This window comes from Arachis ipaensis, chromosome B2 (assembly GCF_059453495.1).
Source record: "Arachis ipaensis isolate K30076 ecotype BB chromosome B2, ASM5945349v1, whole genome shotgun sequence".
Lineage (NCBI taxonomy): Eukaryota > Viridiplantae > Streptophyta > Magnoliopsida > Fabales > Fabaceae > Arachis > Arachis ipaensis.
The window spans coordinates 104,464,910-104,480,122 of record NC_142437.1 but is presented as its reverse complement, the minus strand read 5'-3'; positions in this window follow the sequence as shown (position 1 = coordinate 104,480,122).

Here is a 15,213-nt window from a genome sequence, read left to right as displayed (position 1 = left end):
TAAGAAAATGAAATGGTTTATGAATAATGATATCTGAGATATGAGTTTTCCTGGGTAAGAACCGTGGCTTGCCGCCATGTGTTCCAGGTCGAAACTCAATACTCTGTTGACCCTACGTCGTAAGGGTGACCGGGCACGTATAAATTTCCGGGTATGGATAGCCCCCATTGAGTGATTTGAATGATAATTGATTGTGAAATCTATGCATAGACTCATGGGGATGTGCGACGGGGGACAGTTTAAGGTTTTCGGACTTGTCGGCTTGGCTGGATAACCGACAAATGAGCCTCATCAGCCATAGGACAGGCATGCATCATATGCATTTGTTTGTTTTGATTACTATGCATTTCCTGGGTTTGCCTAATTGAATATATACCTCCTGCTATCTGTTATACTTGCTACTTGCACTATTTGTTTATTACTTGTGCGTGAACTTGTTTGGTTGCTTGTCTCTGCTGAATTATGGATGACGGAGGGATGGAGGAAAGGGTGAAATGGTTTAGTGTTATGTTAGGTTTAAAATTGAGTGAGTTTAGGCAGGTTTAGACTACCTACCCTATTTATGGCTTCTGTTTAGTAATTAAGTTTTACAATTGTACGACAGAGTTCTAGGATTGCCTCCGGCATTCCCAGGACCTTATTTATTATACGCGTGGCACCTTTACCATGATGAGAAACTCCGGTTCTCATCCCATACCGTGTTGTTGTTTTCAGATGCAGGTCGAGAGGCTCCTCACTAGGCGTCTGGATCTTGAAGCGGAGTAGTCTCTGGGTTATTTTGGGCTTTATGATTGTATATACATATGTACCTATGTACTTAGCTTGCTCTCCAAGAAACTTGTTTATTTTGTTCCTCCTAGAGGTTAAGGGAGAGCTAGGACCTTATTTTGAGTTTTAAGTATTTTAGGATATCTGTATATATATATATATATATATATATATATATATATATATATATATATATATATATATATATATATATTCTTTGGCCAGCCTTGGCTTCGCAGGCTGAGTCAGGAGCTAGTTATGTTGTTTCCTTGGCTTTCCTTTACTCTCTTGATTATATTTATCATACGTTTTAGGTTTCTTAGCATGCAAGTAATTTTATTCCTCGAGTGTTGCACTTTTCATTTTGCGAATTTGTTTTACCCGTCTTTCAAGGCTCCAAGTATATTATCTTTCTCCACTATTATGTATATATATTACTGCGTAGAGGTCCGTAACACCACACTACCTCTGTTCTACGACTTAAGCGTAAAACTCTGTGTAGTAGGGTGTCACACGCTGCATGTTATGAACACTTGTAATCCTACAAAATCTTCTTGGGCATGTGGTGAGTAAGCAACGCATAGCAGTGGATCCTGCTAAGATTGAGACGGTGATGAATTGGGAGCGACCAACTTTAGTGACGGAGATCAGAAGTTTCTTAGGCTTAGCGGGTTATTATCGGAGGTTCATTAAAGGGTTTTCACAGCTCGCTTTGCCTTTGACCAAGCTGACTAGGAAGGATGTTCCTTTTGTGTGGACTCCTGAGTGCGAGGAGAGTTTCCTTGCCTTAAAGCAAAGATTGACTACCGCCCCCGTGTTAGTGTTTCCTTGAAAGGTTTAGGATGCATGTTAATGCAGCATCACAAAGTTGTAGCTTATGCCTCACGTCAGTTAAGGCCACATGAAAGAAACTATCCAACTCATTATTTGGAGCTTGCTGCCGTTGTCATTGCTTTAAAAATTTGGAGGCATTATCTCTATGGAGTGAAATTCTAAGTCTTCTCGGATCATAAGAGCTTGAAGTACCTATTTGAACAAAAAGAGTTGAATATGCGTCAGAAGAGGTGGATGGAACTCCTAAAGGATTATGACTTCGAGCTGAACTACCATCCGGGAAAGACGAATGTGGTGGCGGATGCCCTGAGTAGGAAATCCCTATGTGCTACTTGGATGATGCTAAGAGAGGAAGAGTTGCTAAAAGCCTTCCAAGGATTGAAACTGGGAATTAGAGAAGAGTTTGGGACTTTATGCCTAAGCCAGTTACAGATTTCAAGTGACTTTAAGGCTGAACTACTAAAGGCTCATCAGACTGACCAAGAATTGTATAAGATTTTGCCGGCGATTGAGAAAGGCAAGCAATGGAGAGTGTCAGAAGATAAAGATGGGTTGTGGAGGTTCAAGGGTTAGATAATTGTGCCAGATGTCGGAGATTTGCGACAGAGCATATTGGAGGAAGCTCACAAGAGCGGGTTCTCCATTCATCCGGGAAGTACCAAGATGTACCAAGACCTAAAGACGATGTTCTGGTGGCCAGGAATGAAAAATGATGTAGCGTTGCATGTTTCCAAGTGCTTAACTTGTCAGAAAGTTAAAATTGAACACCAAAGACCAGCAAGAACCCTTCAACCTTTGGAGATTCTACAGTGGAAATGGGAGAGCATTGCTATGGATTTTGTGTTGGGTTTACCAAGGACTCGGATAGGTTGTGATTCTATTTGGGTGGTTGTAGACCAACTGAGATAATACCAAGTCAGCTCATTTTCTGCCTATTCGGATAAGTTGTACTATGGAGGAGTTGGTGCGATTATACATAAAGGAGATTGTGAGGTTACATGGCGTACCTTCCACCATTGTATCTGATAGAGATCCTCGCTTCACATCACGGTTCTGGGGAGCTTTTTAGCGAGCTTTTGGCACTCAATTAAGCCTAAGTACTGCATATCATCCTCAGATGGATGGCCAATCAGAAAGAACAATCCAAACCTTGGAAGATATGCTAAGAGCCTGTGTTTTGGACCAACGGGCGAGTTAGGATCGATATATGCCTTTGGTAGAGTTTGCTTATAACAACAGCTATCATGCGAGCATTGGAATGGCTCCATATGAAGTTTTATATGGAAGAAAATGTCAATCTACATTATGTTGGTATGAAGCAGGAGAAAAGAGCTTGATAGGGCCTGAAATGATAAGTGAAACCACTGAGCAAATAAAGAAAATCCGTAGTCGAATGCTTGTGGCTCAAAGCCGTCAGAAAAGCTATACTGACCAAAGGCAGAAGCCTTTAGAGTTTGAGGAAGGAGAACACATCTTCCTGAAGGTTACTCCGACCACTGGAATAGGGAGATCCATCAAAACTAAGAAGTTAAATCCTCGTTACATTGGGCCGTTTGAAATCCTGAAAAGAATTGGACCAATGGCGTATAGGATCGCTTTACCACCACATCTTTCGAACCTGCATGACATGTTTCACGTATCGTAGCTTCACAAATACACTTTTGATCCTAGTCATGTCCTAGAACTGGAATCAATCCAAGTGAGAGAAGATCTGACGTTTCCAGTAACTCCGGTTAGAATTGATGATACCAGCATTAAGCATTTACGCGGGAAAGAGGTTTCTTTGGTGAAAGTAGCTTGGCGTCGGGCTGTTATTGAAGAATATACCTGGGAGCTTGAGTCAGAGATGTGGAAGGATTTTCCACACCTCTTTTTAGGTAACTCACTCTGAATTTTGAGGACAAAATTCTTAATTAGGTGGGTAGGATGTAAACCCCGCTAAAATCGGTAAATAATTAGTCAATAAATTGAATTTTAATTAGAAAAATTAAAAATGCAAAACTAATATCAAAATAGGATAGAGCTCGTCAAAACGAGAATTTTAACACCAATTTCGAAAATTTGGCCCAAAATTGGACCGGAAGGACCGAACCGATTGAACTGGGGCCAAAATCGGGCTCGTGGGTCCAATCGGACCCATAACTTAAAAGAAGCACCAGCTTCATCTTCCTCATTCATACACAACGAAGCCAAACAGATTGGGGAGGAAGAAGAACACCCTAACTCTTATCAAACACTCCAACCACCATAACTTCCTCGTTTGAGCTCCGATCGCCGCACCGTTCACGGCCACGCGTCCAGCGTGTCGAGCTCTACATTTCTATCAAATCAATTTCACCGGTAAGCTCCATTTTTGTTCCAGAATCTCTATTTCCTTTCTATTCTTGAAATTGAAACCTTATAGTGAGATTTTGCCAATTTTGATGTTCTATGTTCGATTTAGCTTGTGGAGCTTACTGGGTTTGAGTTGCTACGCGTGTGGGAGTGGTAAGGTTTCCCTAAACTTAAATTTAATTTTGAATCCATTAGGTAAAATCTGAATTTGTAATATATGTGTGTATTAGGTATGAATTAAGTTCATATATATGCATTGGAAGTGAAAAGTGAGTATTTAGAGGCTTATGGATGATTGAAGCGTGGTTTGTGGCTGGTTTCTTTGATCTTGGGGGGCTATATTCTAGCTTGTGAGGCTGCCTTGGATTGAATAAAGTGATCGGCCAAGGTATGGTTTAGGTTTCGTACGTTTAATATTTAAGGTGTTATGAAACTTAGGCTAGAGAACCATAGGTTAAGTTAAAAAGGCTAAATGCATTAAATGATTAGCTTTGTGATGATATTGGATAAATTTATGATTGAGTTTGAATTAGAATTTATGAGCTTGAGTTGTTAATGTTGTTGAATGTGTGCTCTTGGACTTATTAACGATGGTTGGTGTTGATGTTGGTATATGTTAATAGAATTTGGTGGATATATGTTAATAAAGGGTTGATATATGTTTTGAAGGATTAATATATGTGAAGGGTTGATATATGTGTTGAAAGATTGATATATGTGAAGGGTTGATATATGTTAATGAAGGGTTACTCATATATGTGATATATGTTGGTATAAATTGGTGGTTATGGCTTGTTGAATTAGTAAAAGGTAGTTTGGGAGTGGTTGTTAATGAATTGGGGCTGGATATGTTAATAACATGCAGGTTTTATGGGTAAGAACTATGAATGTGATGAAAATGAGGTTTGGATGTTGTTTGGTAAAAAGTTATTTTTGGTGAACTTTGGAAGTCCATAACTTGCTCCTCAAATATTGGATGGAAATGTGGTTTGTCTTAAATGAAAGATGGTTTTACAAGCTTTTAAACGATATCAATTTTGTGAAAACGGAATTTTGTAGAGAATGTTATGGACGATGAAAAATTGGTGCATAAAACTGTGTTATGCAGGTCACAGTTTTATAAACTAGTTATGCAGCTTTCTGGGCATTCTGCCAATTTTTGGAAGTGTACATCCACGCGTACGCGTGGCCCACGCGTACGCGTGGCGTGACATTTTAATGACGCATGCGCGAGTAGCCATGCGTGCGGGTGAGAGGCCAATGCGCATGATCACGCTTACGCATGACATGCTATACTCTCCACGCGTGCACGTGACCTACGCGTACGCGTGGCCCCTGTTTGCTACAAAACTGGATTTTAACATTTTAAATCATATTTTTCACTTCTAAACCTCAATTTTCTCCCTTTTAGACTTAAGGTATGGTACTAAGACCAGTAGCTAGTTAAAGCTAGGAAAATAAGATAACTTGAGGGTGAAGTAAGAGGCAAAATGATGAGTTATATGAAGAAAATGAGAATGTTAAATGAAGTTTAATGCCATGGCTGGATAAATGATTATCTATTGATTAAGAAAATGAAATGGCTTATGAATAATGATATCTGAGATACGAGTTTTCCTGGGTAAGAACCGTGGCTTGCCACCATATGTTCCAGGTCGAAACTCGATACTCTGTTGACCCTACGTCGTAAGGGTGACCGGGCACGTATAAATTCCCGGGTATGGATAGCCCCCATTGAGTGATTTGAATGATAATTGATTGTGAAATCTATGCATAGACTCATGGGGATGCGCGACGGGGGACAGTTTAAGGTTTTCGGACTTGTCGGCTTGGCTGGATAACCGACAAATGAGCCTCATCAGCCATAGGACAGGCATGCATCATATGCATTTGTTTGTTTTGATTACTATGCATTTCCTGGGTTTGCCTAATTGAATATATACCTCCTGCTATCTGTTATACTTGCTACTTGCACTATTTGTTTATTACTTGTGCGTGAACTTGTTTGGTTGCTTGTCTCTGCTGAATTATGGATGACGGAGGGATGGAGGAAAGGGTGAAATGGTTTAGTGTTATGTTAGGTTTAAAATTGAGTGAGTTTAGGCAGGTTTAGACTACCTACCCTATTTATGGCTTCTGTTTAGTAATTAAGTTTTACAATTGTACGACAGAGTTCTAGGATTGCCTCCGGCATTCCCAGGACCTTATTTATTATACGCGTGGCACCTTTACCATGATGAGAAACTCCGGTTCTCATCCCATACCGTGTTGTTGTTTTCAGATGCAGGTCGAGAGGCTCCTCACTAGGCGTCTGGATCTTGAAGCGGAGTAGTCTCTGGGTTATTTTGGGCTTTATGATTGTATATACATATGTACCTATGTACTTAGCTTGCTTTCTAAGAAACTTGTTTATTTTGTTCCTCCTAGAGGTTAAGGGAGAGCTAGGACCTTATTTTGAGTTTTAAGTATTTTAGGATATCTGTATATGTATGTGTATATATATATATATATATATATATATATATTCTTTGGCCAGCCTTGGCTTCGCAGGCTGAGTCAGGAGCTAGTTATGTTGTTTCCTTGGCTTTCCTTTACTCTCTTGATTATATTTATCATACCTTTTAGGTTTCTTAGCATGCAAGTAATTTTATTCCTCGAGTGTTGCACTTTTCATTTTGCGAATTTGTTTTACCCGTCTTTCAAGGCTCCAAGTATATTATCTTTCTCCACTATTATGTATATATATTACTGCGTAGAGGTCCGTAACACCACACTACCTCTGTTCTACGACTTAAGCGTAAAACTCTGTGTAGTAGGGTGTCACACGCTGCATGTTATGAACACTTGTAATCCTACAAAATCTTCTTCTCACATTCTTTTATATTATGGAGTAATAATAAGAAAAAAATGAAAAAGGAGAGTGGGAGTGAGAGTAGGCCACAAGTTACGGTAACTACTCTCGTTGACCAAATATTTTTTTGACAGAATAATAGAAGATAGTACTATATATTATAGAATATGACGTTATTTCTCCCACCAAACTACCAAAATCTAATTTTCAATGTGAGAGCACACTGAAAATCAGGAAAGATTATTATTTGTTATAGCAAATGATGGCATTTCAATTTTCACCCACTAAACCACCGAAATCTGATTTTTCATGTGAAAGTCCACTAAAAATCAGGAAAGAGAATCACTTTCCCCACTTAAACACAACGAATTCATTTTTTCTTTTTAAAAAAAAATTCAAAGTGGGAGAAGAATCCACCTTGATGAAGAATTCATGATGTTGCTAGTTATATATAGATATATTGAAGAAGTAATTTTAAACAAATGCATTCTGAAACATATGAATGAGCAAAATTCTGCATAAATAGAATTCAACATATAAACTACCATTGATTAAACAATAAAATGGATCTTGCAATGAAACTATAGATTGATACATGTATGACCAAAAAAAAATAATCCATTTATATAGATATGCGGCAATTTAAAGATGAACAAAATTTAAAAACCTAACTTGAAATTAACACAAGCATTACCACTAACCAATGATGTCACGATAACGGTAGAGATTAGCTTATCTCAATTGTTTTGAATGACTTCTCACTAAAAAAGAAATGAGTTTTTTAAATAAAAAAAATTGAAAAATCAAAAGAGAAAGGAGTAGGCCACAAGTTACCTAAGTACATCACAGCTACTCTTTTTAACTCACATGCACAAATTGGCTCACCTACTTTATTTGACTAATTTTTTTTTATATTTTATCAATCAATCACTTTATAAAGAAAACACCAACATCAAGATTCATAAACACTTCCAATATCAACAAATCACAATTCACAACCAATATCAATATTCAGTGATTTAGATAGGGATTAGAAGCATATACATCATTTTAAAATTCTTTTATTTTGAACCATCTTCAATTTCACTTTTATAGTGTGTCTTCCTATCTGAAAATCCTGTTTTGGATCAGGGCGGACAAGCTGCAATGTTTTGTTAATGTAAGAAAGGATTTAGTAAAAGCAATTTACATTGTATTAGCTCCATATATTTTTTGTTAGGTAGGATATCATACTGATCAGCATAAAGTTCTTGAAATCATCAACCTAAATCTTAAAACTACACCCTTTTCCTTTTATACCACATTTAAAAATAAACTAAATAAAGCATCCTTTAAGTTTTGAACCAACTCAAGTCCACCCAAACCCCTTTTCGGCTCTTAAAACAAAAACAAATATATTTATTTTTGGCATGTTAAAACTTTTAACATAATATATTATTTGAGTATGAATTTCATAGTTGAAATGTTAACCAAAGAATAACAAAAGCATAAATCCAATGAAAGACCATCAGGAATTTTACAGTAATTTAGCTTTCAACATTTTTGGATAAGGAACCCATATGGAATGCATGGATCTAGTAATGTTTATATGGTATCTCTATTTTTCTTTCTATCGACCACAGAAAGTCATTTATATCAATAAAAACTTGTGATAAATCAAATATTAACAAACCTTAAGTAGTTGAATATATCAGAACAATATCTCCAAACACTGACTGAACCATATTTTTGAAGGTATTCATCAACCATACACCAGTCAAATATAAGGTTAAGTAAATCACACCTTATGTCATCTATTAACTTGTATAACAAATATTCTCTTAGAATTCCTAAAAGATAAGATAACATTGTATTAGATGACAAATATTTCAATTGAAGGAATTGGTTTAAAGAAACAAACCATAAACTCACACTGATTCTGTAAGAATGATAAACCAAATCTCCCTTCCTATCATTGTGGTTCGAAAGTGATATCATTCTCAAGAGTTAACAGACTATGAAATTAAAAAGATGAAAGATAATTAAATCTTCTAACAGATCAATTAACAAACCAAAGAACATGTATATTACCTGAACATTTAGAAGAAGTTTAAGAATTTAAACTGTTTGATGAAATTAGAAATGATGGATATCAATAAGGAAGGTTTTGAGATCTTCAAAAAAGCTTGAATGGGAACTATAACCAAATAATAAGCAAATGCTATTATCAAGCAGCAACGGTAAGCTTCAGAATTCGATGAAGAAGAGTGAAAAAAAGATTGGGTTAAATTCCAAAAAGAGAAACAACTAACGTACCTTAGAAATGAGATGATGCGAAGTGGGAAAGAGAGTAGAGGTCGACAGAGAGGGAAGATCAAATGGGAGAAGGAAAAGAGATGATGAGAGGTTGCTGATACAACCAAGCCTTTAAAAATGGCATGAAAAAAAAGTGAAAGAACATAAATCACCCAAAATACATTAAACATATTGAAACATAATGTAAATATAACAATAAGTTGGTATCATTTAATAACAATAACATCAAAAAAAACCAAAAAAATAAAAAAAATTAATATAAATAATAAACTATTCAAACTACTATAAGCTTTTCAAAAAAAAGAACTTAAAAAAATGTAAACTTTTATTTAAAAATAGTATACAATAAAATTACTCAGAATATATTTAAAACAATCCCAAATAAGCACAAAAACTGTAAAATCTGACACATCTAAAATTATGTCCAATAACAAAAATTAAATTAAATTTAATGTAAGCATCTAATAAATAGAATGCTATGTCACACTTGCCTGTGGCAAGAAAAATTGAGTTCTTTAGAAATTCAAATATAAAAACACAAATGTGACCAAAGCATCATATTTTCTTAGATATATGTTTCACTCATATTGCACAATAAAAAATTCTCAAACATGATAAATGTGGCACCACCAAACACTAATATACGAAATGTATTTATCAATAACAATGATAATTTACTCTTATGTTTAATAACCAGAGAAATATTTAGTTTTAGATCTGTTCTTATTTGATTATATTTTACTAATAGAAATTATACCTAACTTAACCATAAAAAATATATCATGTTCTCATTACCACACATATGCACAGAGTTAGATTATATTTGCTACTAATAACACTACCATTATTTTGAACTGACATATCCATTTGAAGTAAAACTTCTTTTAGAACAGCAGGACTTGCAACACTTTCAAATGAGATTTTTGTTTCAAAAAATAAATCTACTAAAATCATGATTATATTGAAAAAGAAATTTGTAATGTAACATTAAAAAAGGCAACAACTTCTCTACAATAATTACTGAGCGGAGTAAAAAAGATGAATAGCAAAACTAATTGAGATTACAATTAGTTTACAAATAGAATTATAAGTTCAATATTAATATGTTTATTATGCACAATTAATTTTCAAAAAAACTATGAGTACTGCTATATTGTACTACTAAAAGCTAATAAAAGCTAACCTATTTTGGTTAGAGAAAATTTCAATTGAAGCATAATCTAAAGCCGCATCAGCATGCAGTACATCCTTCATTTCCCATATTTTAGATGAAAAACTAGGACTTGAACCTAAAATAAAAATTAGCAATTAGATTTTGCAATATCAAATGCCCTCTTAATCAAATCCAAACAAACCACGTAGTATGCATAATGCTTTAATTAAAAAAAATATTGATACTAACTCATTTTTAACCAAGAGCAATAGTAAAAGAGCGTTACCATTAGCTTAGAATTCCTTCTCGGTTAGAGAAAATAACTTCATTGCAAATATAGTTCCAAATCGACAGATAACACTTAATCAGAGTTTAATTTTTGGTTGTCACAAGTCCAACCCAATAAAGATAACCGAGAGTATTAGTCCCGGGTTGTTCTCCCTAGGAATCACAATCGAGTGCTCAATTATTGTTATGAGTTTCACGGGTTGGGTTGATAAAGAAACAAGAATTTAAATGACAATAAAAGTAAATTAACAACTAAAGATAGCAATTACTAAATAGAGAGGCATTCATGGTAAGGATTGAGAATCTAGGCTTTCTATCATAGTTATTAATGATCATACAACAATTAACAAGAGCTTATCCCATTTTGTCATCTCCAACATCAGAAGAAGGTACAATGTTATCTTCAACATAGAGAGAAAGTCAAATAGGCCTAGTTAATCTCAATCCAAAAGTCCTAATCAACTCATTAATTGAATTAGTAAGAGATTAGAATCAATGGAAATAATATTAACTAACAACCCTAGATCACTAACATAAGTTGGGTATTAATGACTCAAGAGCACCTAATTTCTCTTTCCAAGCCAAGAATGCTCAAAAAGCTACTCTAAAGTCCAACCCAGCATTTTGTCAAACACTTGGAAGGCACAAAATAAAAGCATGGTAAAATTGCAAGAAATATAAATTCTACAACTACCCAAAGCAAGAAAATAACAATAGGAACTCAATTAAACATCAAAAGAACATAAAACATGAAATTGCATTAAAGGAAAACGAAATTAACAAAGTACTCATAACATAAAAACAACAAAATAAAGGAAATGACAAGTAAAACTAGAAGAGCAATAATGTAAGAAAAATAAATTGCAAGAAAAAGTAGATGAAAACAAGAATTAAACCTAAGTCTAAGAAGAATCTACCCTAATTCTAGAGAGAAAAGGGAGCTTCTCTCTCTAGAAAACTACCTAAAGTATGATTCTAACCTAACTAATTGCTCCCCCTTTGTCCCATCTTCAATTCTGCATCAAATAGCCTCAGAAATGAGTTGGATTTGGGCCTGGTTGGCTCAAAAATTGCCCTTAGCATATTGCCTTTAATGAGCTCACGTGATCAACGTCACGCATGCGCGTGGTCGATGAGTGCACCTTGCCTGTCAAATTTTCTCCTCACGCATACACATGGGGACGCATGCGCGTGGTCTTTAATTCAACAAATCCTCATTTCCTCATGAATTCTCTACTTTGCATACTTTTCTCTTCACTTCTTCCGTCCAATACTTGCCTTATGAACCTGAAATCACTCAACAAACATATCAAGACATCGAATAGAATTAAAGTGAATTAAATTTAGCTATTTTAAGGGCTAAAAAGTATGTTTTTACTCTTAAGCACAAATTAGGGAGAATTACAAAAACCATGCTATTTTATTGAATAAATGTGAGATAAGTTGATAAAATTCCCTAGATTCAATACAAGATAAACCACAAAATTGGGGTTTATCAAACCTCCCCACACTTAAACTATGCATGTCCTCATGCTAAACTCAGGAAAGAGACAAAGGGTATCAATATTTATTCAATGCAAACTATCTAGATGCAATCTACCTACATGCAATCTATCTAAATGAATGCAACTACTTGGTCAAAATAAACCAACTTCCAAAAAAGCATATATGAACATGAGGGCTAAAGGTATTAACAATCAAGTCAAATCCACAATTGAATTGAGTTATTAGAAAAGAATTTAACAACTTGCAAGAAGAGAGATAATAACCGGTGGAAACATGTGATTGAGCAATTGAACCCTCACCGGATGTGTATTCGCTCTAGTCGCTCAAGTGTATAGGGTTGATTCACTCAATTCTCTTCTAATCATGCTTTCCAAGATTTGTTTTTCATCTAACAATCAACAATTATTCAATGTATGCATACAAATATCATGAGGACTTTCCCATAGATTGTAATGGGGCTAGGGTCAAGGTAGGATTGTATTTGGTTAGGTAGACTAAAAATTTGAATCTTTGATTAACTTAAGCTCTCACCTAACCTACAACCTATTTAATTCTAATACAAACCTAACTACTCATTCTTCACTTTTTTACACACTCATGCATTCTCTTTTTGATCATTACACATATGCATTGATTATTATTGAACTTTACTTTGGGGCATTTTGTCCCCTTTTTATTTCTTTCTTTTTCTATTTTTTTTCTATATTTTTTTCTTTTTATTTTTCTACATTTTTTTCTTTTTATTTTTTTATCTTTTCTCTTTTCCTTTTGATGAATTATGTACAAAGGTACCAATGCATATGGTTTAAACATTTGATGCATGAGTATGTACCCAATTCCCAATATTTTCAATCAAAACTTAAAATACTCTCTTATCTCACCCAATGTTCCCAAATTTCTCACAATTGAATGATAAATACTCTCACTAGCCTAAGCTAATCAAAGATCCAAATAAAGGATATTTATTGTTTTCCGTTTTAAGTCTAGTAATGTGCTAAATTAAAGAAAAAAAGGGGTTTAACATAGGCTCAAATTGGGTAACAATGGTAGATAAAAGGTGAGGCTATTTGGGTAAGTGAGCTAAATGAAATGAAGGCCTCAATCATATAAATGCATTCATACACAGAATAATGGACATAAAGAATCAAATAAATCAAAGATTACAATCATAGAAAGAGAACAATACACACAAGAATGAAAATAGTGGTTATATGATGTAACCACACAATTAGGCTCAAAACTCACTTGATTGTGCGTTCTTAGCTCAAAACATGTTCTATAATATATATAATTCTAGCAAGTTCAAAGAAATTTTTTTTACTCAAATCAATTGGGGTGCCCTATAGATAAAATTTTCTTGGAAGATTTCATTATTTTGATCAAGCTTATTATATATATATATATATATATGCAAAATAAGAAAATGCAACTAAAAATTCCAAAAGACCTAAGAATAACAGAAAAAATGAAATGTAAAAGTGTTGGGATTAGAAATTTGTCACCAAAAAATACCGATTGGTCGGACGACCTCCCCACACTTAAAAGGTTGCACCATCCTCGGTGCATTCAAAGATGAGCAATGGGGTACGGCGACTCTCCAGATTGCCACCTTCAGCTGGTGGATCAACTGGATGTTGCGTGTTCTTTCTCCCTGCTTCTGTTTTAGCTTATGATGACTCACCCATGAAAATAGAAAATAGCACAGCAAGATGAGAAAATGCAAAAGTAAGGAAGCGTAAATTGTTGGAATGAGGTAAGAACCACTAGAATGGAGTGAGTGAATTAGTGTGACATTAAGGAAGAATAGTGTGTGAGTTCTAAGTTGCATGCGGTTTAGAACACACACACTAGCATAGAGAGCTATGTCACAATTACATAAAAGAAGCATGCACTTCACTCATTCTAGTGTGCTTGAAATACTTCAAAGAAAACTTGTAGGTTAAGACAACCAAACAAGCAATAAAGAAGCATAAAAGCATTCAAGTAAAAAACAAGCAATTGTGAATTAGATAATGAATGGACATTGATTGATGTGCAAGTAAACTTAGTGAACCAATTGAAATATAAAGCTCACATATCAAACAGTGACACATATTGAAGTTTGTTTGCAACACCTACGTGACATAAAAGTGGAAGACATAGGTGCTATGGAACTCAGAAAAAAGAAGACAGAAGTGAAAATTAATCACATAGCAAACATGGTCCACAAAGCTTGGAAATCTCAAGAATATGCAATTAGGTAAGCTTATGATCCAATTTCATAATTCCAAAATTTCAATGCATGAAATAGGTAATGTAAATAAAGGTCAATCATAAATAAGCATCTCCTAACAAAAAATGCATTGAAGAGAAGTAATTGCCTTATTATGGCGAAATGATTTAAATTACATGGTGGCCAAAACATGCAATTCAAAAGTTTTAGAGCGCTTGAGGGCAATGTCATATACTTGGTATTCAAACACATTAAGCATTAAGAACTAAAAACCAAGCAACAATTTATAACCTCAATAAAGAAGTCCACAATGAATATTAACAACAACGATGCTAAAATAACATCTTATCAGTAATCAGCAGCAATAGATAGCAAACAAGATTAATAATCCAACACTTATGATGAAAAACAGAAAAATAAACATAAATAAAACTAATTAAATAACTAACTAATTAACTAATTAAAAGAGATGGTGATAGATGGTGATTGGTAGTGTTGGATGATGGTTGAAGGAGGGAAAGAAAAGAAGAGAAGAGAAAAGAAGAAAAGAAAAGAAGGGGTGTGAAACAGGGCAGGGGGTCACGCGTACGCGTGAGTGGCAGGAATAAAGTGCGACGCATACGCATCATCGACGCGCATGCGTGATAAGAGAGAAAAGAAGATGACGCGTACGCATGGATCAAAATTGTGCTAGAGGCACAATTTCAGCACCCTACCCGCACACCTCTCTGGTTTTGTACTACAGCTGAAAAATTTGGGGGGTCACGCATACGCATGGGTGAGGCGTACGTGTGAGGGGTTGGAAACTTAGGTGTCACACGTATGCGTGGGTGACGCGTACGCGTGGCTGGGCGCTCTATTTTTCAAAATTTTTCCAAGTTCTAGCACCAAACCAAGCATTCCGAACCTCCAAACAGCTACCAAAACACCATTAAACCCTATTTAACATACTAGACTACTAAATAAACTCAA